The 24,380-nt window shown below is 45.2% G+C and overlaps 1 protein-coding gene across 11 annotated transcripts in view; it reads right to left on the bottom strand.

Annotated features, from left to right (window-relative positions):
- Positions 1-1,996, bottom strand: part of AKAP1 (A-kinase anchoring protein 1) — a 36,740-nt gene extending 34,744 nt beyond the window's left edge. For 5 of the 11 annotated variants that reach the window (XR_010117974.1, XR_010117975.1, XM_055256400.2 and 2 more), the window contains exon 1: positions 1,808-1,982. The gene's annotated coding sequence lies outside the window, so the exon portion shown is untranslated. Of the gene's footprint in view, positions 1-676; positions 951-1,807 lie in introns of those variants that run through there. The other 6 variants (XM_063628422.1, XM_063628424.1, XM_063628423.1 and 3 more) reach the window with 5 other exon arrangements.
- Between the last annotated feature and the right edge of the window lie 22,384 nt (positions 1,997-24,380).

Raw genomic sequence — 24,380 nt, 5'->3', positions numbered from 1 at the left:
TGACAACATGCATGAAGACAGAGCCTATTTAATCCAGCAATGGCCTCAAGCTTTAGTGATTTGCATGCCTGTAGGATCCAGAGGACCTCCTCTAACCTAGGGCCATATTTCAAAGAGAATACACCCAGGAATTATGCGAAACCTACAAAACTAGTTAGAGGTTAAAGAAGAAAAGTTCAACGCAAGTCACAAGGCTCCCAAAACATAACTGCACTTGCTTCCAGTGCTCAGGGTCTTAAATAATCAGCAGGTGAACCACTTCAATGCCAAGAACAGAGGAATCACATAAATGATCAAGTCAGGCAGCCCTCTTCATTTCAAAGATGTTCTGTACCTTTAAGAGCAAAGTGGATGGGTGGTGCTAAGAGTCCAAGCTTTGCTTTCTAAATAAAGAGTTTAAAAAAAAAAAAAAAAAAGGTACTAATTTGGGAAGGACTTAGCAGTTACATGAGCATGTAAGGCTACTAGTTGCCAGAATTAATAGCTTTTTGTGAACGGTGTTCCTTGATCAGTAACTAACAGATACTGTTGCACCAGGTCCAGCAGCCTAGATTTCATTGGAGACAAATTTAAACACGAAGTAACGCGCACTACAGTAGGGGAAAGATACCCAGGTTAACCTCACTAATTGCCCTGCGCATACGCCCTACCCAGCTTGAGAGGCCTCGACTCGCACCTGGAGCGAAGTCCACCGGATTTGTGTTAACAGCGGCAGGAAGGCGCCGCCACCCAGGACATCCCCCAGGAGAGGAAGATCCCGAAACGCCCAGGGCTCCCATGCCGTTCCGAGTCGCCACAGCACTGCCTACCACGATCAGCACCTTTCTTCTCCTATCCCTCCCTGGAAGGGAAACAGGAAGACCTTCAGCTAGGGCACAAAAGAGTTGAACGCCAGAAAGCCCGCGTTCGAGGCATCCAGCCACTGCCTCTCCTAGCACATCGTAACCCCGAAACTGGCACGGTCCCTCCAGATCGCGGACCCGGGGCGCTGGGCCGCTGGCGGGGCCGGACACGTGACCCTCGGCGCCCCCGGGCGTGAGGTCGGCAGACACCCCGGGCTGGACGGCCTCCGCCCCTCCGGACACGCCTGCAGGGGCTACGAATGCAAATCCCCCCGAGACGCCTCTGAGCCTCCGACCTCCAGACCCCAACTCGGTTCGAACGGTCCCTCAGCCCGAAACACGGTTGGATCACAACCGGCCGATGTCCCGGCCCATCTTCCCGGTTCCCCTGGCTCGCCGCAAGGAACTCCCAGGGGCTGCGCCGGCGGGCGAGCCGAGGGTGAGAAGTTGGGTGAGGCTCCAGAAGTGAAGGGGCAGCTCCGGCTCAGACTGTGTACACACGACCTTTGAAAAGTAAACGCCCGCGGGGCTGGGCGACCTTGGGTGGGACGCGCTCAGGTCAGCCTCGCAGGCGAGTGAGCGCGCTCCGGTAAAGTTGAGGTGCAGAGAGGCGACCTGGGCGTCGCGCCCCTGCCCCCGAGGACAGTGACGCGCGTGGGGAGGACGGCGCGGCCGCAGAGCGCCGCCCAGAGCCGCGCACAAGCGATCTGTCAGGAGCCCGCGGGCAGACAACTGGCGGGGGAGGACAAGAGGGGGCGCAGGCGGGGGAGGGAAAGATGGGCCTGCCTGACAGCGCGCAGCGGCCAAGAGCCCCCAGGACACCTCTGCGTCCGGAGCGTCCCGCCCCCGGGGTACCCGGAGCGCGCGTCGCACCCTGCACCTGCACCTCAGGCTCCCCATCGCCCTGACCGCGCCGCCTTCGGGTCTCCGGCAGGGGGTCCCCGGCGCAGACGCCCCCGACCTACCAGCTCCTCGGCGACCGTCGGGGTGCGGGGTGCGGAGTCCGCGCGCCGCCGCCGGCCCCCAGCTGTGCCCCGCGGCCCGGCCCGCAGCGCCGCGCTTCCGCAGCTCCCCCACGTGCTCGCCCAGGCGGGTGGAACACAGAGACATTAAATACTGAAGACGCGCGGCGACGTGCCCGCAGCGCGACGCAGGCCCCGCCCCTCGTCCTCGTGCCCCCGCGCTCCCGAGCCCGCCCCGCTCACCTGCGCGTGCGCGTCGCCGGCCGCTCCCGGCAGTGCCTCCGCCGCGCCTCTCCCAGCTGCGCCAGAGGGGGCGCGGTCTAAAGCGCTGGGCTAACATCCCGCCGCTGCCCGGAGCCGGGTCTTGCTCGCGCTCTCGCGAGAGGAGCCGTCATCTCTCCGGTGCCCGGGAGAGGGGCCAGGCGGGACGGTACAGCACCTGGAGGAACTTTGATGCCCTGCCCCGCAAGCCCAGCACCGGTTTTGCCGCCTTGGCTCGAAGGGTCAACCAGGCCATCTCCTGCCTCGGGACGGAGAGCGCCCTGGAAAAGGCAGAGGGGCCGGTGAGGAGCAGGGTTTCCCTCGCTCCGGGGCTTTGCGCTTCCCTGTGACCGTCATTTCCTTGTAGCGTATAATTGGGTTGGCCATTAATAATTGCTCGATAACTGCATAATGGCGAGACCTGGTACCACTCAAATGCAACTTTCTTGCTCGTTTTCACAAGTTAATGTTATCGAAATGAAGCACTTTTCTCTGAATTGGTGTGGGTTTTGGAATGATTTTTGCAGAGATAGTCACGGTGAGTCACTGTCTCTGCCAGGAACTTGGGAAAATAAATTCCTCCAAAATAAATGGAGAGGGTAGCGTTTTGGCTGTCCAGCCCTGCTCTCATCCTTAAAACAAAGTGACTTTAAATGAACATTTGTTTGGCCAAAATATAGAAAATAGATCATGCTAAGAACTAACAATTACTTGGGAAAATGCTTAATCTTCACTAGTGATCAAATGCAAGTTTAAATGACAGATGCCATTTACTATACCTAATGAGATTTAAGTCAATATATATATATATATATATATATATGAATCCCAATTGCATGGTGTGGTAGATGTCAGGAAGGAAACAAATAGGAAACTGACATAGGAAAGAAAGAAAAAGAGCCCTGTTTTTTTTTTTTTTTTTTTGAGACGGAGTGTTGCTCTGTCGCCCAGGCTGGAGTGCAGTGGCACGAGCTCGGCTCACTGCAGGCTCCGCCTCCCAGGTTCACGCCATTCTCTTGCCTCAGCCTCCCGAGTAGCTGGGACTACAGGCGCCCGCCACCACGCCCGGCTAATTTTTTCTATTTTTAGTAGAGACGGGTTTTCACCGTGTTAGCTAGGATGGTCTCGATCTCCTGACCTCGTGATCCGCCCGCCTTGGCCTCCCAAAGTGCTGGGATTACAGGCGTGAGCCACCGCGCCCGGCCAAAAAGAGCCCAGATGTTTTAGGTCCTGTGGTCAGAAAAGGCCTAAAGTGAAATTTAAACTGAGACCTATTGGTTGAGAAGGAACCAGCCTTGCAAATTGTATACGGGCATAAGGGTTGGAGGAGTATTCCTAGCAGATGCACAACACAGGAAAAAGCAGGAAACAACTTCTGGTAAACTGGAAGACCAGTGTGGATGGTATGTATTGAGGGAGGGTGTGTCAGGAAAGGAGATAAAGAGGATCGTTTCTTGTCTTTGTTTTTTGGGGGAATGGGGGCCTGGACTGCCTTAGTAAATACTTAGTATTTGCCATAGTAAATAGTGAAGCTTGGATTTTATTCTCTTCTCTTCAGTCTCAAAGCCAGTCATGACTCTACCTCCGGGCCTCCCTCCACATGGAATATTCTGCAAAGCTCACTGTCTCAACCTCTTTCAAGTCCTTTGCTCAAAGGTCACCTACTCAGACTCTGTGAAGTCTTCCCTGGGCTCTGTTTTATTTTATTTTTTATTTTTTGAGGAGTCTCTGTCACCCAGGCTGGAGTGCAGTGGCGCGATCTCAGCTCACTGCCACCTCCACCTACGGGGTTCAAGCGATTCTCCTCCCTCAGCTGCCAGAGTAGTCCCACTACAGGCACGTGGCAGCATGCCCAGCTAAATTTTTTTGTATTTTTAGTAGAGACAGGGTTTCACCATGTTGGTCAGGCTGGTCTCATACTCCTAACCTTAGGTGATCCATCCGCCTCGGCCTCCCAAAGTGCTGGGATTACAGACGTGAGCCACGGCGCCTGGCGTGGACTCTCTATTTTAAATGGTAACCACACACGCACGCACACACACACACACACACACACACATATACACACACACATTCCCCATCCCTCACCCCTTCTTTCCTTCATAACCCTTATCCCTGTCTAGACTTCATTTATTTCATGAGGGCAGGGATTTTTAAGGGCCTGGTACATACAGGGTGTTCAGTAAAAATGTGTTTCATGAATGAATAGGAAGCTATTAAACAGGGTTAAGTAGAGAGTGACATAATTTCTGTTTTTAAAAGCAAGCTGTAGCTGCTATGGGAAGAACAGATTAGAGAGAGATCAGTGTCGAATCAGGGAGAGTAGTGAAAGAGGATGCTGGACGTGGTTCAGGTAAGAAATGATGCTAGTTTGAACAAAGGATTATGGCTCTGGGGATGAAGACACTGCTTTGAACTTAAGATATATTTTGAAAGAGGAGCAGACTTACTCATGTTGGTGGTGGTAAAGAAAAAGGAACAATGAATGATGATTCTTCTGGCTTGAGTTACAATGTGAACTGGGGTGCAATTTCCTGAGAAGGAGAAAGTTGGGGGCAGAGAAGTGTTGGTTCCATTTTTGACCCATTGTTTTTGTGACATCGAAGTATAAATAGTAATTAGGTTGGATATGCAAGTCTGGAGCTCAGAGGAGTGGTCTGAATGGGAAATACAAATATGGTTTGAAAATCATGTTTAAAAAGGTAAAGAAAGACAATGCTAGGCCGGGCACAGTGGCTCACACCTATAATCCCAGAATTTTGGGAGGCTGAGGCCAGTGGATCACGAGGTCAGGAGTTCAAGACTAGCCTGGCCAACATGGTGAAATTCTGTCTCTACCAAAAATACAAAAGTTAGCCGGGCATGATGCGCACCTGTGATCCCAGCTACTCGGGAGGCTGAGGCAGGAGAATCACTTGAACCCGGGGGTCAGAGGTTGCAGTGAGCTGAGATCGCATCACTGCACTCAAGCCTGGGTGAGAGAGCAAGATTCTATCTCGGGAAAAAAAAAAAAAAAAAAAAAAAGGCAATGCTTAGCAGTAGTGGAGGTAGGAATAGAAAGAAACTGCGAAAATGATGTCCAGGGATGTAAGCCCTGGAAGCATTTTTAGGAAAGAAAAACAGGGAGATGGAAGGAGTAAAACAGGGAGATGGGGCTATGAATATGGTTATGAGAAAGAAGGACAAAGACTGGGGGTGAATGAGAGAAATATGTCAGTCATACCCAATGCAAGGGCACATGGGCACAGTCTGCCAGAAAAAAGGAATGAGGGAAGAAAAGAGGAGTGTGTTAACTGGAATACTAGAGAAAGTGCAAGATACAAGTCAAAGGGGAAAAGGTGAGAAAATAGGATTGACTACAATCACCATTAGACCTCAACCCAGTACCTGTGGCTGAGGAAGTATCCACAAGGTCTGAGCAGTTCCAAGGTCACCACGGTAGCCCTAATATAAGATTAGAAGAAGAGAGGTGAGGATGGAAGGTGATCCTAAGAACTTGGCCATGAGGAAAATAAGATAAGGTTGTTAGGCTTCAGCTTTGTCAGCCCAAAAATGGGCAAGGTCTGCCTAAGGCAGGAATTTTAACCTAGGATGCATAGGAATTTAACCTGGGACATCAAGGATGTCCACAACACCCTGAAATCATTTGCATGGTCTTATAAATATGGCATTTTTCTGTACAGATTAGTTATGGATCATTTCTATCAGACTCTAATCCTGACCTTAACAACAACAACAAAAAATTAGAATCTGGTGAATAGAGCAAAACATTTTATCCAGAAAGGAGTATGTCAGTCAGAATAAGAAGGTAAAAAATAAAAGTATTCAAACGAGACCAAAAAAAAAAAAATAAAAATAGAAGAAGTAGTAACTGTCCGTGAAAGGAAGAAGGTATCCAATCTCATTTAATCAAGAAGCTGGGCTCTCTGAGAAGTCAGACCAGTCAGATCTGAACCCAATGCTATTATTCATTTAAATTCTATGACCCAAGCCCCTCACTCTGACTCTGTACCCACCCAGCAGCCTTCTGATCATTCTGACTAAGGAGAGAATCCATGATCGGACCGATGAAAGGCACTGGTCCACCAATGACATTTTTATCATTATAAATTACATAACCTACCCTCTCTCATTTTCTGTATCTTGTACGTCATGTGAATATTTTTAGTATGAGTCAGCTTTCAGTTCTGGGACTTGAACATGGTGAAGTTTCTGAACCTGTTTTAAAGCTTAGTGAGGGCTTGACACAGGATCCTGGGAAAATCCATCAAGGTAAATGTCACCTTGTGAGTCTCTTTTTAAAAGATAGTTAATTCTCATGCATGTAATCCCAGCACTTTGAGAGGCCAAGGCAGAAGGATCGCTTGAGCCCAGGAGTTCAAGACCAGCCTGGACAAAATGGCAAAACCCCATCTCTACAAAAATTTTAAAAATTAGCTAAACAGGCTGGTACTTGCCTTTAGTCCTTGCCACTTGCGGAGCTGAGGCGGGAGGATTGCTTGAGCCCAGGAGGTTGAGGCTGTAATGAGCTATCATCGCACCACTGCACTGTAGCCCAGGCAACAAAGTGAGACTCTGTCTCAAAAAAAGAAAAAACAAAAACAAAAAACAGTTAGCTAGTTAATGAGCCGGGTGCAGTGGCTGATACCTATATAATCCCAGAGCTTTGAGAGGCAAGGCAGGAAGATCGCTTGAGGCTAGGAGTTCAAGAGCAGCATGGGCAACGTAGCAAGACCGCATCTCTACAAGAAAATTTTAGAAATTAGCTCGATATATGGCCAGGTGCAGTGGTTCACACCTGTAATCCCAACACTTTGGGAGGCTGACGCAGGAGGAGTGCTTGAGCCCAGGAGTTCAATAACAGCTTAGGCAACATAAGAAGACCCTGTCTCTTACAAAAAATAAAAAACATTAGCTGGGCATGGTGGCACTCACCTGTAGTCCCAGCTACTCAGGAGGCTAAGGCAGGAGGATCTGCCTGACTCCAGGAGGTTGAGGCTGCAGTGAACTGTGATTGTGCCACTGCATAGCAGCCTGGTCAACAGAGTGAGACCCTGTCTCAAAAAAAATAAAAAAAAATTGCTGGATGTGGTGGCACACTGCTGTAGTCTTAACTACTCCAGAGACTGAGGTGAAGGCATGTCTCGAGCCCAGGAGTTCAAGGTTGCAGTGAGCTATGATCACACCACTGCACTCCAGCCTGGGCAACATAACAAGACTCTGTCTCAAAAAAAAAAATTAGTCAGTTGGTTTTCTTCTCTTGGCAGTCCCTCCAATTTCAGGGGCACATGTTTGAGAAATGCCCTACTTTTCTATTGGAAGCATCTACAGAAAGAACTTTTTTAGTGCTAATAAATACGAACTGTCTCCTTTATATGTATACACTGAAGGAGCCCTCCCACACTCCACCCCACTCCCAGTTCTCTTAAAATGGAGATGCATTTGGTTATGCCCCAGGACCATGTGTGTCTGCAGGGAAGAATAAATAACCCACTCCTAGAGAAGTCAATAGAAAGAGCTGTGGAATAACAATACTAATGGCACTTAAGTAACTAAGGCTTAATGAGCACTTAATGCCCAGCACCATGCAGAGTCCTTTATCCTAATCCTCCATCAACCTCAAATACTAGATACTCTTGTTATCTGTATTTATTTCTGTATCACAGCAATCTGTATCACTGTATTTCTGTTTCACAGACATTAGTCACACAAGAGCAATGGCAAGATTTTCACCCAAACAATCTGACTTGGAACCCATGGATTAACCAACTGCCACTGGAGGCAAATCCAGAGACCAAGGGAGCAGTTTATACAGAAATAGGTCTGTTATGGGTGGAATTAGGCCCCTTCAAAAAGAATGTTGAAACCCTAACCCCCAGTACCTCAGAATGTGACCTTATGTGGGAACAGGGTTATTGCAAATGTAATGAGTTAAAACTGAGGTCATCCTGGGATAGATTAGACCCCTACTCCAGTGAGACTGGCGTCTTTATAAGAAGACAACCAGGCCAGGTGCGGTGGCTCACGCCTGTAATCCCAGCACTTTGGGAGGCCGAGGCGGGTGGATCACAAGGTCAGGAGATCAAGACCATCCTGGCTAACACGGTGAAACCCTGTCTCTACTAAAAATACAAAAAATTAGCGCAGCATGGTGGCATGTGCCTGTGGTCCCAACTACTTGGAAGGCTGAGGTGGGAGGATCACTTGAGCATGAAAGGTTGAGGCTGCAGTGAGCTGTGATGGTGCCACCACACAGCCTGGGCGAATGATGTTTTGGGTGGGCGCGGTGGCTCACGCCTGTAATCCCAATACTTTGGGAGGCCAAGGCGGGCAGATCGTGAGGTCAGGAGATCGAGACCATCCTGGCTAACATGGTGAAACCCTGTGTCTACTAAAAATACAAAAAAATTAGCCAGGCGTGGTGGCGGGCGCCTGTAGTCCCAGCTACTCGGAAGGCTGAGGCAGGAGAATGGTGTGAACCCAGGAGGCGGAGGTTGCAGTCAGCCGAGATCGCCCCCCACTGTACTCCAGCCTGGGCAACAGAGCGAGACTCCATCTCAAAAAAAAAAAAAAAAAAAAAAGAAGACAACCATGTGAAGGCAGGGAGACAAAGAGACAGCACCATGTGAAGACAGAAAATTGGATTAATGTATCTATAAGCCAAAGAATGCCAGATCGCCAGCAAACCACCAGAAGTAAGGAAGAGGCAAAGAAGGATTCCCCTACAGGTTTCAGAGAGGGAGCATGGCCCCGCTGACACCTTGATTTGGACTTCTTCCCGTTAGAACTGTGATACGATAAATTTCTGCTGTCTTAAGCCACTCAGTTTGCAGTATTTTGTTACAGAGGCCCTAGGAAATTAACACAGTGCCCTTCTTTCTTGAACCATGGACAGCAGTTGGTAAAAGGGAATGTGATGTCATTCAGAACATGATAAAAGAGGGCTGTCCCCTGACTGCCTTCTGAACCTCAGGTGCCCTGGCTTCCCAGGGCAGGAGCCCCATCCAGGGGGCTGTAATGAAGGGGACTGCTACCCAGGCACCATCACCACCACATACTACTTGGGAATTTTTTAGCTAGTTATTTAAGATCCTGATTCTGGTTCTGTTTAATGAGTGGCTGTCAGGAATATGGTTGGCCATATTTCCCAGCTTCCCAGAGCCCCCTCCATTCTTCCCAGCTTCTTCCAGTTGGAATTTAGTTTAGAAATGGAGCCTAAGAAACTCTGCAGACTCCTTCAGGTAGGGTGAGGTTCTATCCAGACCCAGTTTAGGTCCTTTAACTACAGCAAGGTTCATGCATGTAGAGAAGCAATTAAATCATCAAACACTGTTACTTACCTCATTTGATTCCATGGGAGATATCTTCTGGTCCAACTATTGAGATCCTCCTGGGGGCCACCCAACCATGCTGGATGCCTGTGTATGGGCATTTGAATTGCTTGAATCTGTAGGGAAACTGCAGTGAACCCTTTCTGGGTGAGGTTTGCAATCTCATGTACCATATTTATTTTGTTAGTTTTCGTACCCTTAGGCACACAGTTGCAGCTGAGATGGTCTGAAACAGCAAGACCCAGAAGTCTTGCAGAACTTCAGGGAGACAGGAGCTTCCCTGGGGATGAGACATTTGGCCAAGGTGACCCACTCCTAGGAGTGATAGGGCAGAGTACATAGCAATATGAGAGCTTGGATACTCCACCCAAATTTTCCATTGCCACCAACCCCCACACACCACCTCCTATTTCTCTGGAACCATTTTCTGGCTTTACCTATTCTAAAAACTAGCAAATTTCTTAGTAATCTCTTTCTCTCATTTGATCAAGCACAGCAGTTTCCCACAGATGAATGCATTCTACCCAGGACTGCCATGAGCCTATTCAGTGGCATTATGCAAATTAGGCAACAGGTGTTCCATTCCCTAGACAGGCACAGCCCTGTGCGAGGCTTCATGGTGAGTGGAGTGCAGAAGCCCAGCCTGCATTTCAGCCCCTACTTGCCCTTGGGTTGGATGCCCATGTGCAGGGCTTGACCTGCATGACCCTCTGAGACACTGTTGTAGTTGGGGGTAAGTCCTAACAGAGCTAGTGCTATCTACCATGACACAACCAACCAGACCTCTTAGGATTTTGTGCACACACTGCAATGGCTTCATTCATTTCATTGCTGCAAATGCCTAAAGTATTACCTTGCCCAGCACAGATACTTTAAAAACACTTGTTTGGTGATAACCCTAGAACTGATATCAAGATTTTTGCTTACGGTTGGGTGCGGTATCTCATGCCTATAATCCCGGTGCTTTGGGAGGCTGAGGTGGGAGGATTGCTTGAACTCAGGAGTTCAAGACCAGCCTGGGCAACATAGCGAAACCTCATCTCTACTAAAAATAAAAATAAAACAAATTAGTTGGGCATGATGGCATGCACCTGTAGTCCCAGCTACTTGGGAGGCAGAAGTGGGAGAATCACTTGAGGCTGGGAGATCAAAGCTGCAGTGAGCTATGACTGCACCACTGCATTCCAGCCAGGGCAACAGAGTGAGACCCTGTCTAAAAAAAAAAAAAAAAAAAAAAAAAAGACAATTGCATTATGTTTAAGAAACTCGGCTCGAGTGCAGCACACCAACATGGCACATGTATACATATGTAACAAACCTGCACATTGTGCACATGTACCCTAAAACTTAAAGTATAATAATAATAAAATTAAAAAAAAAGAAACTGGGCTCTGGGAATATTAATCAGTACAACTACTTTGCCCAACATTTGGAAAAAATCTAGTAAAGTTAAAGATGTATGTAAACTGTAATCCAGCAACTGGACTCCTAGGTGGAAACCGTTACTGATCTGCTTAGGGAGACATGTATACAAATGTCCATTGAGACATTGTTTGTAATAGCAACAAAAAAATTCTTTTTGGAAACAATTTCCCTCAACAGGTGAATGACTAAATAAATTATGGTGTAGTTCTACAGTGAAATATTATATAGCATCAAAAAGCTACATATATTAACATGGATGAATCTCAAAAATGTATTTATTGACTGAGAAAAAGCCATTTCTGGCATGGAAGGGTGTAAACAATATGATTCCTTTTATGTAGTTTTTTAAAACCCACAAAACATTGCCTGTGAATGCATGAATATGTTGAAAAAACAAAAACAGGCCTGAGTTGCCTGTCATGAGTGACACCAGATTCAGGTTGATGGTTATCTTGGGATCAAGGATAAAGGAGGAAGAGAAGGATATAGATCAGTTGAAGTTGACTGTGAACCCTCCTAATGGCAAGTACACAAGGAACTTAAGCTGAATCTGTAATATTTTATTTATTTAAAAGCATTGTAAAGACTTGAAGCAAAAGACTTCTGCTTTGGGGAAGCAGAAGTACATTGGTGTGTGTTACATTCATCTCTATAGTTATTTGTGTGATTGAAATGTTTTATAATAAAATATTTTCTCTTTGCAAAGTGGGGTTTGAATCTGCGCTGGCCCCTAGCAGTGTGACCTCAAGCAAGTTACCTAGCCTCTTAGTTTCCTCGTCTGTAAAATGAAGATAATCATAGGACCTATTTCATGGGATCATCGTGAAGATTAAATGAAATAATCTATGTAAAATACTTTGCACAATGCTGAGCACAATAAATGAAAGCTATTATTCCATTTCAAGTGCTTTCATCAATCGATCAAGAGCAAGTCAAAGTTCATTCAACAAATATGTATTAAGCAACTCTTTTGTGCCAGGCCTTGTGTAAAAGGCTGTGATTACCAAGGTAATTTACACCTAATCTGGTAGGGAAGGGAGACAGGTACGTAAGTTAAGGCTGCGTGCAGCAGAGTCAGTGTCGTGATAGAGGTTAAGTGCCAGGTGGCATGAGAGGTGGTAAATGTCAATGGGTTTTATTCTGCTTGTGTCAGGGTCGGGGAAGACTGGACATATTGCTGATACTCTTTCTGTATTTGGTTTTCACCAAAATAAACCCTATTGCTTCAGTTATTTTTGTTGCATAACAGAGCACCTCAATATTTAACAGCATTTAAAACAACAGCTGATTTTTAGCTCATCAGGGATGGTTTGTTTCTGTTCCACATGTTGCCAACTGGGTGACTTAACTGAGGATAGAGGATCCAAGATGGTGGCAATCACGTCTAGAGCCTCAGCAGTGATGGCTGAAAAAGCTGGGCTGGCCACACATTTCTTCTGTGGTCTCTCTAGAAAGACTGGTCCTCTTTACTTAGTGGCTTAGGGCTCCAAGAGGGTGAACACTGAAGCTGTCAGACCTAAGTCTGGGTGTGATGTAGTGATGCTGCATTCTATTGGTCAAAAAAAGTCACAGGCCAGCCCAGACTTAAGGGGAGGGTCGATAGACCACCTCTTGATGGGAGAAGCAGCAGGACATTGTGGATATCCTTAACCTACTGCATCTATTGTGTCCTATTCCATTTTACAGCCAATTTATGAATTAGGAGGCACCTAGCTGGTGAGATTTTGGGACTGCTTTAGGAATCAATGGTGTGAAATTTATTAGGTTGGTGCAAAAGTAATTGTGAGTTTTGCCATTAAAAGTAAACTGTAAGGCAGGGCATGGTGGCTCACATCCCAGCACTTTGGGATGCCAAGGTGGGTGGATCACTTGAGGTCAGTGGTTCGAGACCAGCCTGGCCAACATGGTGAAACCCCCTCTCTACTAAAAATACAAAAATTAGCCGGACGTGGTGGCACATTCCTGTAATCCCAGCTACTAGGGAGGCTGAAGCAGGAGAATTGCTTGAGCCTGGGAGGCGGAGGGTGCAGTGAGCCGAGATCGTGCCACTGCACTCCAGCCTGGCTGACAGAGCAAGACTTTGTCTCAAAAAAAAAAAAAAAAAAAAGTAAACTGTAATGGCAAAACTCACAATCACTTTTGCACCAACCTGATAGCATAGCAGCAGTTGTAAAACACAGGGTTCATTCTGATTCAAGCAGCAAAGAAAGAAAAAGGAAAACAAAAAATTTTTTAAGTTTTCGAAAAAGATGAAATAATAAAATTTTTAAGCCCAACAATACAGGGTTCAAATTCACATTACAATACTAACTCACTGTATAACCCTTGGGCAAGGCATCAAACCTCTCTTCCCACCCTTGTCTCATCTGTGAACTGAGGAGCAGCAAGATCTAACTTCCTAGGGTATTGAGAATTATAGAATATATATTAGAATTATATAATAGAAAGAATGCAAGGAAAGTGCTGGCCGATAGAGGGTGAGATGCTCGAGCAGTGCCATAATACTGTTGTTATTACTAGGCTTCTTGCCTTTCTTCTTAGGTAAGGTAATAGGACTTGTATATTTAGAGTCATTTATTGATTTGTCATGGGAAAACCCAACAGACTTCTAGTATTGTCTGCCCCTCTCTGAAAACCTCAGCAATTATGCCATGGAGTTGGGGCATGGCTTTGTGAATTTGTTCAACCTTTTGGGAAGCAATTTAGTAATCATTAACAAGAGACATAAAAAACGTTCGTATCCTTTGACCCAATAACCAGACTTCCAGAAAATTATCCCAAGGGAATTGGTTCAAAACAAAAGCAAAATCCATACATATCAAGCTCCTTAGGGCAACTAAAAATAGAGAAATAGCTTAAAGGTCTGATAGTAAAGGAATGGTTAGCTAAGTTACGATACAAATAAATACGTGTTGGAATATCCTGCAATTGCTAAAAATGACAATTACTATTACTGTATGGTAGCATGGAAATTAAAAAAAAAATGCTAAGTGACAAATTCAGAATTCCAGAATTTCTCTATGTGAAGAAGGATCAGAGCCAGACATGGAAAAAGCATCATTTGTTTGTGTTTGGAAAGTTGTTCTGTTTTGTTTTGTTTTGAGACAGGGTCACACTCTGTCACCCAGGCTGGAGTGCAGTGGTGCATTCATGGCTCACTGCAGCCTCAACCTCCTGGGCTCAAGTGATTTTCCCACCTCAGCCTCCTGAGTAGCTGGGACTACAGGCATGAGCTATCACACTGGGCTATTTTTTTTTTTTTTTTTTTTTTTTTTTTTTGGTCGAGACATAGTCTCCCTCTGTTGCCCAGGCAAGTCTTGAAATCCTAGGCTCAAGCTATCCTCTTGCCTTGGCCTCCTAAAGTGCTGGGATTACAGGCATGAGCTGTCACTTCTGGCCGGAATTGATTTTTTTTATTTAAAAATGTTCTTTATTGTTATTTTAAATCGAAGTCAGGAAAAAAAATGTAGGCAAGACAATTTTGAAAGATGATTTATTTAAAAAGAAAGGCCACATAATAAATGCCAGAGAATGAAGTCCAGAACATTTAAAAATACAAGTGCTTAAGCTTGTCACTGGAGATTCTAATTCAGAGGGTCCCAGTTGGGGAAAAACCTGTATTTTTTCAGAGCTCCTCAAGTAAGTTTGATGTGAGACCCACTAAGGTAGACACTCATTATTATCCTTTCAGATAATGTAATAAGCACCCTGATCAGAAATAGCAATCCAAGGAAAACTTACATAATCACAGCTTTTTTCCCCCAATAAAATATGTTCATATTTGTGGAGCTTTTATATTTCCATTTATTTAGTTGTACTCTGTCAAATTTTTAGCCTTTGTACATAATGCAGAACACAGAAAAGACAGCTTTTGATAAACACTTGTGGTTCTGTATAATGTAAGGAAAAACACACGGCATGAGAGCTGATTGCCTGGAGTTTAGCAGGAAGGGAAACAAACAAAAAAAATGTGATCTCAACATCGGTTAAAAGATACTGATGGGAATTCCAAGGACAGTCTCCCACTGTGACCAGCTGTGACCCCTTCCTGACGAACAGACATACTGGGTAGCCTCATGAGATTTAATGTGCATATTTTTCTTTCTTTCAGATGCCGGCATTAACCCACAGGGAGTTATCGTTACAGACTGAAGAATAGAAAAAGAAAAAAGCCAAATAGAGCCTCATTCCACCCAGCTTAGCTTCCATATAACATTGTGAATGAGAGAGTAGATTCTTGAGAAAATCCTGGGGTTACCCAGTTTTCATGACTTGTTTCGTTAGACCATCATTTCCCAAAGTGTGTTCTTTATAAAAAGTAGTTCTTCAGAAGGCTGGAAAGTATTGTTTGGAAAGGGGTTCCATGATGAAGTCAGTTTGGAATGCAGGCTTTACCCAGTTTTGAGAAGTTTCTTTGCAGGACTTCTCAGGGCCTTTGTGAATCTCCAAGAAAAGAATGTAGTATGAAGTATGAAACTTTCTCCTGGCTGATGGAACACACATTGCAAAGCACTTCCATAGACCAATATGATTTCCAGCAAGAGCTAAATAAATTTTGCTAGTTGTTAAGGCATAAAATGTTAATACAGGATGTTACAGTCCTAGGCTTACGTTACTTAATTTGGATTTTTCACAAAAATTAACTTTAATGTGAAAAATTAGGAGACAATATACAGAAAATTCAAGAGCCTTTCTAGATAAATTCTTAGAACTAATGAGAAAGTTCACTAAAGTTTCTGGATATAAAATGCCTGGGGCACCGGAGGGGGAAATACTTTCTTGTATATTAATAGCAAACAATTAGAATAATTTTTTAAATACCATGTATAATAGTACCAAAATCTATAAAGTATCTAAGAATAAGTCTAATAAAATATGGCCAAAACATTCATGGAGAAAACTTATAGCCTTTATTTAAAGACATAAAATAATTCTTAAACAAATGGAGACATTATTAAATATGTTTATGGATAGAGAGACTCAATGTAGTAAAGATGTAATCTTCTCCATCTTTCACTTCCTTTGCTTCCTAATTAAGACTTATATTGCTCTTGGCTGGGCACAGTGGCTCACACCTGTAATCCCAGCACTTTGGGAGGCCAAGGCTAGCAGATCACATGAGGCCAGGAGTTCGAGACCAGCCTGGCCAATAAGGTGAAACCTTATCTCTACTAAAAAAAAAAATAGCTGGATGTAGTGGTGCATGCCTATAATCCCAGCTACTTGGGAGGCTGAGGCAGGAGAATCACTTGAACCTGGGCAGCAGAGGTTGCTGTGAACCAAGATTGTGCCTCTACACTCCAGCCTGGGCAACAGAGCAAGATTCCATCTAAAAAAAAAAAAAACATATTGTTCTTCTCACCCTTCTTTCACTGTCAGAATGTCTTCTGCCCATCTTAGCAAGCCTCTAGTGAGACACATTTTGGAGCTCCATCTAAAGATCCTCAATAAGCTGATGTTTGTAAGGTTTCCAGTAAAGTACAAAAAGCTCTCAAGCTGGGCACGGTGGCTCACGCCTGTAATCCCAGCACTTTGGGAGGCCAAGGCGGGCGGATCACGAGGTCAGGAGATTCAGACCATCCTGGCTAACACGGTGAAACCCTGTTTCTACTAAAAATTCAAAAAATTAGCCGGGCCTGGTGGCGGGCGCCTGTAGACCCAGCTACTCAGGAGGCTGAAGCAGGAGAATGGTGTGAACCCAGGAAGCAGAGCTTGCAGTGAGGCGAGATTGCACCACTGCACTCCAGCCTGGGGGACAGAGCACGACTCCATCTCAAAAAAAAAAAAAACTCTCAACACATTTTAGTGTAATATCAGATTCTTTTTTTTTTTTTTTTGAAACAGAATTTTGCCCTTGTTGCTCAGACAAGTGCAGTGGTGCAATCTTGGCTCACTGCAACCTCCGCCTCCCGGGTTCAAGTGATTCTCCTGCCTCAGCCTCCCAAGTAGCTGCAATTACAGGCATGCGCCACCACACCTGGCTAATTTTTGTATTATTAGTAGAGATGGGGCTTCACCATGTTGGCCAGGCTGGTCTTGAACTCCTGACCTCAGATGATCCACCCGCCTCAGCCTCCCAAAGTGCTGAGATTGCAGGTGTGAGCCACAATGCCTGGCCTGTAATATCAGATTCTGTGAAGGGCCTGTGCAACTTATTTGTGTCCTCCAACTACTAGATATGTCTTTAAATGCATTAGCGAGAAAGGGCTTTGGTTATGCTCAAAATTGCCCAGTTTAATTTTACTAAATGTAGTGTAGTAGATGTAACCGGAGGTAGTTTCCTGGCTTACAGTTCTCCCAGCAGCCACATTCATGCTACAGTTTTTTCTAATAATAGGCTCAATTCCAAATCATGGAGGTGGGCAAGTGACCCAGGTGGATCAATTATAATGCTTCATTCCTCTAGCCTGTGATTAGTCCACGTGGTGGACGCATGACCCAAGCTGGGCTGATCAGCCTTTCCCCATGGAGGGAAGAATAAAGCTAACAGGAAAAGAGTGGCAGAGATAAGAGACTGACAGTTTTTAAACTCCTGGCTCTAGTCACTCCAGCACTTTCACGGTTTGAGAACCTCAGCCAATAACGGCCCTCTTTTTTGCTTAAATTAGTTCAGCGTGGCTTTCTGTTTCTTGGAACCAAATAATCCTGAAGAGTAAGTAAACACCTGCCTGGATTTTTCAGTCTACCTAGTATATAGTCAGAGGTTATCCAGGGAAACAGAACTACTACTTATGGGATAGGAAATGTATTCTAGGATGAGATCCTACACATTTGTAAGGGAAGCCAAGAAAGTGAAGGTCTAGGAGAAAAGTTGGGGATCAGAGAAGAGATTACTATTTGGTCAATCTGAGAAGCTAAGCACATCTAGCCCCAAAATAGGATGGCAAAACAAGCTCATGGGAGGTCAGTGGGAAGCCGTCCCTTTGCATAGCTGCTGCCTTTATGCATCACTGTCAAGCATCTGGTGGTGAGTCAAGAGTCACCATTGGGCTGGGCGCAAAGGCTCATACCTGTAATCCCAGCACTTTGGGAGGCCAAGGCAGTTGGATCACTTGAGGCCAGGAGTTTGAGACCAGGCTGGCCAACATGATGAAATCAAGTCTCCACTAAAAATACAAAAATTAGCTGGATGTGGTGGCATGCGCCTGTAATCCCAGCTACTCGGGAGGCTGAGGCACAATAATTGCTTGAACCCGGGAGGCGGAGGTTTCAGTGAGCCAAGGTCACGCCATTGCATTCCAGTCTGGAGGACAGAGCCAGACTCTGTCTTAAAACAAAACAAAACAAACAAAAACACCATTGTTCCATAGCATCAGCAGTTGGTAGGAAGAGGTAGATTGGGAGCAGAAGACAGACAGAAAAAAAGACGGGCCCTACACCTGGAACCAGCGGTGCCAGTGGTCATAGGCACCTCTGCATCTGTCTGTAACCACTTCTAATCACGACAGCCTACAGAGGGAGAGGGTAATGGCTGCTGCTTCACCTCTGTCCAATATCCTGCAAATTCCTCTTTTGGCGAACTCACTCTTGAAACCGTATGGGGAATGGGATTCTGGGAAATGTAGATCCCAACTTATTCAAGTTGACACAGTACAAATTGCCCTAGCCTTAAGCCAGGCAGCCACAAATTGAGGACTTTATGTAAAGGTTCCCCAGCAAAGAAGGAGAACCAGATGTTACATCATTTGATTTATCCAGGAGCCCTGCAGCAGTCTGCCCCTGCTCTTCTCATTGGGAAAATTTTCTCACGCCGTTTCTGGTTCCTAGCCTTTCCAGCCCTCTTCTCTATATCTCAGAGCTCTTGAACCTCCTTTGAACCTGGAGGGTCAGCCCTGCCACAATTTTTAGGAGTGATCCTGATTTTAGAAAGGAAGAGTAGGATGTTTGGCTTGGTACTGGGGAGCACAACACAAAGGAAGTTTGCTCTGGGGTCTGCTTGGACTTCCGGCCCCTGTCTTAGGTTCTGTTGGCTAGCTTCTGCCTCACTCCCGGGGCCAAAAGTCCTCCCCCAATCCCAACTTTTTTTTTTTTTTTTTCAAGAGACAGGGTCTGCACCCAGGCTGCAGTGCACAGTGCAGTGGTGTGATGATGATCTGCTGAGCACTCCCTCCAGGCCTTCCGGGACTAAGTCCCTCCCCATCTCCACCCATCCAGCGAGGGGCAATGTTGCTGCTTACCTGCTGACATGCTTTCCCAAAAACAGCTCCCACAAGCTTGATTTCTGATTACAGCCAACCCATACCATGCTTGAGCAACACTTTTCCAAGCCTTTTTGAATCTCTGTGTTGTTTATGCAGATGCCCCTTGTTCTCCAGAATCAAAGGCTCACTGCTGCTTGTGGATAGCCTCACGTCTCATGTTAACCCCCTTTTCAACTTTCACTAAAGTTTAACTCTCCTTTGATGACCCTTTTTGGGGTCATATTCAAACAGCTTCTTCAATGTCTTTTTTTTTTTTTTTTATTAGAGTATAAGTGCGGGCCAGAGGCAGTGGCTCATTCAAGTAATCCAGCACTTTGGGATGGGCAGGAGTTAGAGGCTGTGGTGATCACACCATTGCATTCTAGCCTGGGTGACAGAGGGAGACAGAGAGACAGACAGACAGACAGACAAAGTGCAAGCGGGCCTGGTCAACCCCTTCTAGCCCAGCACAGCTGAGTTTCACTTTCAGTTATATTTCATTTTCTGGCTGAATTTCTCTTCAGTTTAATACCAGTAAGAAGCAGCTGACTTTTTTCCAAAGAAAAAACCATTGTGGTCATTTTTATTTTTTTAATTACCGAAGGAAAATTTCTGCATACCCAACCATGAACAAAGAACCACAAAGTTATGGTGAGATGGAATGTCAGCCATTCACTCAAGTCATTCCTAGGTCCTCAGGTGTTTAAGATCCTTGTCCTGGCAAAATGGCAAATGACTACATATCACGGATCTCTGGGATCACCCCAAAGTATTTTGAATGGCGACTGTGGTATCCAAGAATGCCAAGGGCGTTAATTAAATATCTGGTCTATGGTGGCGGGCGCCTGTAGTCCCAGCTACTCGGAGAGGCTGAGGCAGGAGAATGGCATGAACCCGGGAGGCGGAGCTTGCAGTGAGCCGAGATTGCGCCACTGCACTCCAGCCTGGGCGACAGAGCGAGACTCCGTCTCAAAAAAAAAAAAAAAAAAAAAAAAAAAAAAAAAAAAAAAAAAAAAAATATCTGGTCTCTTGCTACCCTCTGTCCACCTCTTGTTATACCAGATGACTCTGAGGCCTCCCATTTTACTATAAAACTGTTTATTATCAGCTTCCTTGCACCCCAAGTTCCAAGTTCTGCCTGCCATACTGGATGGCTTCCCGGCACCCACACTCATGGGCTTCCCTCCCAGGGCATGCCCCACCCCAGTGGGCGTGTCACGTGCCAGGCGTCCACACCTCCCAGTGCATCTTGTTTCCTCAATACTCGACCCAGTTGGCTGGAAGGACTGTCATTACCAATAGCACATTAAGCACTGAGGGTACTGACTCATGGAAATTGTTTTAAATACCTCTGCTTGCTCTCCAGGGAAACAGATCAAGAGAAAATAAAGGCATCTTTGAGGTATGTTTGGATCATTAAATCATCTCATATGAGCCATGCTAAGGTCTAACTAGTCCAGCAAGATTATAATTGACCACCTGATAGCCATCAAATTAGGCTTGAGTTCAAGTGTGTGATCCAATGGTACTTTTATGTGCTCTACAGTTCATTGGACTCCCTGTGTAATCACTGTGTAGAGTACCTCAAACCCATTTTATAGAAGCTGGAGTGGCACATGTTTATTGTTTTAGGTGATTACAGATTTTATACTCTTTTAGGATGTATTTTTGACTTATTTAGTTCTGAGTCCTTGGTCAGGAATACGTGGTCCAATTTTACTAGTTTTCCTATGGTAAAATGCAATGTACCTATTTTTTTCATTCCATGAATATTTTAATGTTTAAACGATCCACTCTATACTAAGCACATAATGAGCGTTCAGCCTCTGACTTGGCACTGAGGTTATGGGCATGTGTGGCACAGGATAGTGGGGAGGGCTTGAGCCTGAAACTTCGTGAAATAAGTATGATCTTTGGGCCAGGCAGGTGGCTCACACCTGTAATCCCAGCACTTTGGGAGGCCAAAGCCGGGGGATCACTTGAGACCAGGAATCTGAGACCAGCCTGGCCAACATGGTGAAACTCTGTCTCTACTAAAAATACAAAAGTTAGCTGGGTGTGGTGGTGCACATCTGTAATCCCAGCTACTCAAGAGGCTGAGACAGGAGAATAGCTTGAACCTGGGAGGTGGAGGTTGCAGTGAGCCAAGATCACGCCATTGCACTCCAGCCTGGGTGAAAGAGCTAGACTCTGTCTCAAAAAATATGTGTGTGTGTGTGCGGGTGTGTGTGCGTGTGCGCGTGTGTGTGTGCGTGTGCGCGCGTGTGTGTGTGCGTGTGTGCGTGCGTGTGTGCGTGTGTGTATGCGTGTGTGCGCGTGTGTGCGTGCGCGTGTGTGTGTGCGTGTGCGCGCGTGTGTGTGCGTGTGTGTGTGTGCGCGCGTGTGTGCGCGTGTGTATAAAATCTTTGGAGGAAAAGCTCTGTTCTAGGACTTGTAACTGTAACAAGTTTCCTAAATGGCAATAAATAAATAAATAGAATAGGGAGACTGCTGGTTCGTTAGGATGGGCCTTGGCCAGGTTTTCTCTCGTCTTAGTTTATTTTCAGTTCCTTATAACAGAACACCTGAAACTGGGTCATTTATAAATAAAAGAAATGTGCCGGGCACGGTGTTCATACCTGTAATCCCAGCACTTTGGGAGGCCAAGGTGGGCGGATCACGAGGTCAGCAGTTCGAGACCAGCCTGGCTAACATGGTGAAACCCCGTCTCTACTAAAAATACAAAAATTAGCTGGACGTGATGGCGGGTGCCTGTAATCCCAGCTACTTGGGAGGCTGAGGCAAGAGAATCACTTGAACCCAGGAGGTGGAGGTTGCAGTGAGACCAGACCGTGCCGTTGCACTCCAGCCTAGGCGACAGAGCAAGACTCTGTCGCCAAAAAAAAAAAAAAAAAAGAAGAAAAAGAAGAAGAAGAAGAAATATATTTCTTACAATTATGGAAGCTGAGAAATCCCAAGTCGAGAGTTTGCATCTGCTGAGGGTCTTCTTGCTGGTGGGGTCTCTCTGGAGGCAACTCAGGGCATCACAGGGCAAGGGGCTAAGTGTGCTAGCTAAAGTCTCTTTCTCTTCTTATAAAGCCATCAGTCTCACTCCCATGATATCTCATTAATCCATGAAACCATTAACTCTTTAATCCACGAATGAGCTAATCCATATTTACTTTTAAATATGTTGTCTATGATTTCTTCTCTCACTTTAAAACCAATTAAAGTAGTAACCTCATTTTGAGTTCTCCATTCTACATGGCGATCATTTAGTGCATTTTAAAATATATAATTATTTTTATTTTTATTTTTACAGAGATGGAGTCTCACTATATTGCCCAGGTTAGTCTCGAACTCCTGGGCTCAAATGATCCTCCCACCTTAGCCTACCCAAGTGCTAAGATTACAGGCATGAGTCATTGTGCCTGGTCATTTAATGCATTTTTTAAAACCTGTATTACATGATAAACATTTTTGCATCACATAATTTCTATAAAACCTAGAAAATGTCCACTGTTTTCTATAAACATTGAGCTGTCATTGACACAAATATCATTATGCTTGATTTTTTTTCCATCACAAATATTCTCTTTCCTTTTCCAAACATGCAGTAGGCATGTACATCCATGCTCTCTTTGAAGTGAGGTACGGTCATGAGACTTGCTTTGACTAAGGACATGAGAGCCAACATGTGAGGAGTCAGTGCATGCATGACCTGCCACTTACCCCTCTCCATCACTTTTTCCTTTTTTTTTTTTTTTTTGAGACGGAGTTTCACTCTTGTTGCCCAGGCTGAAGTGCAATGGCACAATCTCAGCTCACTGCAACCTCCACCTCCTGGGTTCAAGCGATTCTCCTGCCTCAGCCTCCCGAGTAGCTGGGATTACAGGCGCTCACCACCGCACTTAGCTAATTTTTGTATTTTAGTAGAGACGGGGTTTCACCATGTTGGCCAGGCTGGTCTTGAACTCCTGACCTTGTGATCTACCCACCTCAGCCTCCCAAAGTGCTGGGATTACAGGCGTGAGCCACCACACCCGGCCTAATTTTGTATTTTTAATAGAGACAGGGTTTCTCCATGTTGGTCAGGCTGGTCTCGAACATTACCTATCTGGTATGAAAAGAAAAAAAAAACAGCAGGCCCCAAACAAGGCTGAAGTTCCATGTCATCAAACCAAACCAAAGTTGTTTACTTGTAAGATCAGATCTTCAAGAAATCAGGAGAGAGATGATAACCAAATCCCATTAAGCCAAATAAGATTTCACTTACATTCTTACAAGGAAAGTAATCTTGAAATGATCAATCCACCATTTGTTCATTGTTCCTGCTTTCCTCTGTCTCTTTCTGCCCATAAAACTTACCCATTCTGTCAGCTCATTGGAGCTCCTTTCTGTTTTGTAGATTGGATGCTGCGTGGTTCATGAATTGCTAATAAAAGCTAATCAGATTTTTGAAACTCAATTTGTTGACCTTTTGTTCTTGGATGACCACCTCACCTACAATTTTAGGTTCTTTTTCTTTCTTCGTCAATAGACCTGTCTATACTTCCCATTAAATACTAATGGCTAAAAGCCATTACAGCCATTTGAGAAGCACTTTCTTTTCTCTAATCTTTTTGCCTTGCTCCTCATTAGCATAGTGTTTAAGAGGACAGACTCAAGAGTCCAGCAAGCCAGACTCAAATCCCAGCTCTATCACATACTAGTTTTGTGACCTGAGCCAGTTAGTTAGTATGTCTGTGCCTCCATTTTCTTGTCTCTAGAATGGGGACAGAACTAGTGCCTGCTTTTTACAATTGTTGTGAAGATTGAATGAGATATTTCACGCAAACACTTAGCCCAATGCCTGGTACAGAGTAAGTGCTGAATAAATATTAGCTATCATTTATTAGTGCCTTATTAGCGCTTTATTGCTCTAAGCTTCATCTTACCCTGTGATTCTGGCATTTCTGGCCCACCAGTGTAAGTTACAGTCAAGGAATCTGTATCACAAAATAGAACTCCTATATAATCCAGCAATCTGACTTCTAGGTATACAGTCATCCCTTGGTATCAGTGGGGATTGCCTCTGGGACCTCCCATTGAAACCAAAATCCACAGAGGCTCAAGTCCCTGATATAAAATGTTGTAGTATTTTAGCCGGGCTTGGTAGCGTGCACCTGTAGTCCCAGCTACTTGGGAGGCTCAGGTGTGAGGATTGCTTGAGCCCAGGAGATCAAGGCTGCAGTGAGCCATGATGGTGTCAGTGTACTCCAGCTTGGGTAATGGAGTGAGACGCTGTCTCAAAAAAAAAAAAAAGTTGTAGTATTTGCATATGACCTGTGCACATTCTCCTATATACTTTAAATCATCTCTAGATTACTTATAATACTCAATACAATGTCAATGCTATGT

The sequence above is a fragment of the Symphalangus syndactylus genome, chromosome 20, assembly GCF_028878055.3.
Source record: "Symphalangus syndactylus isolate Jambi chromosome 20, NHGRI_mSymSyn1-v2.1_pri, whole genome shotgun sequence".
Lineage (NCBI taxonomy): Eukaryota > Metazoa > Chordata > Mammalia > Primates > Hylobatidae > Symphalangus > Symphalangus syndactylus.
The sequence above is the reverse complement of the archived record's forward strand: the minus strand, read 5'-3'. Positions and strand labels throughout refer to the sequence as shown.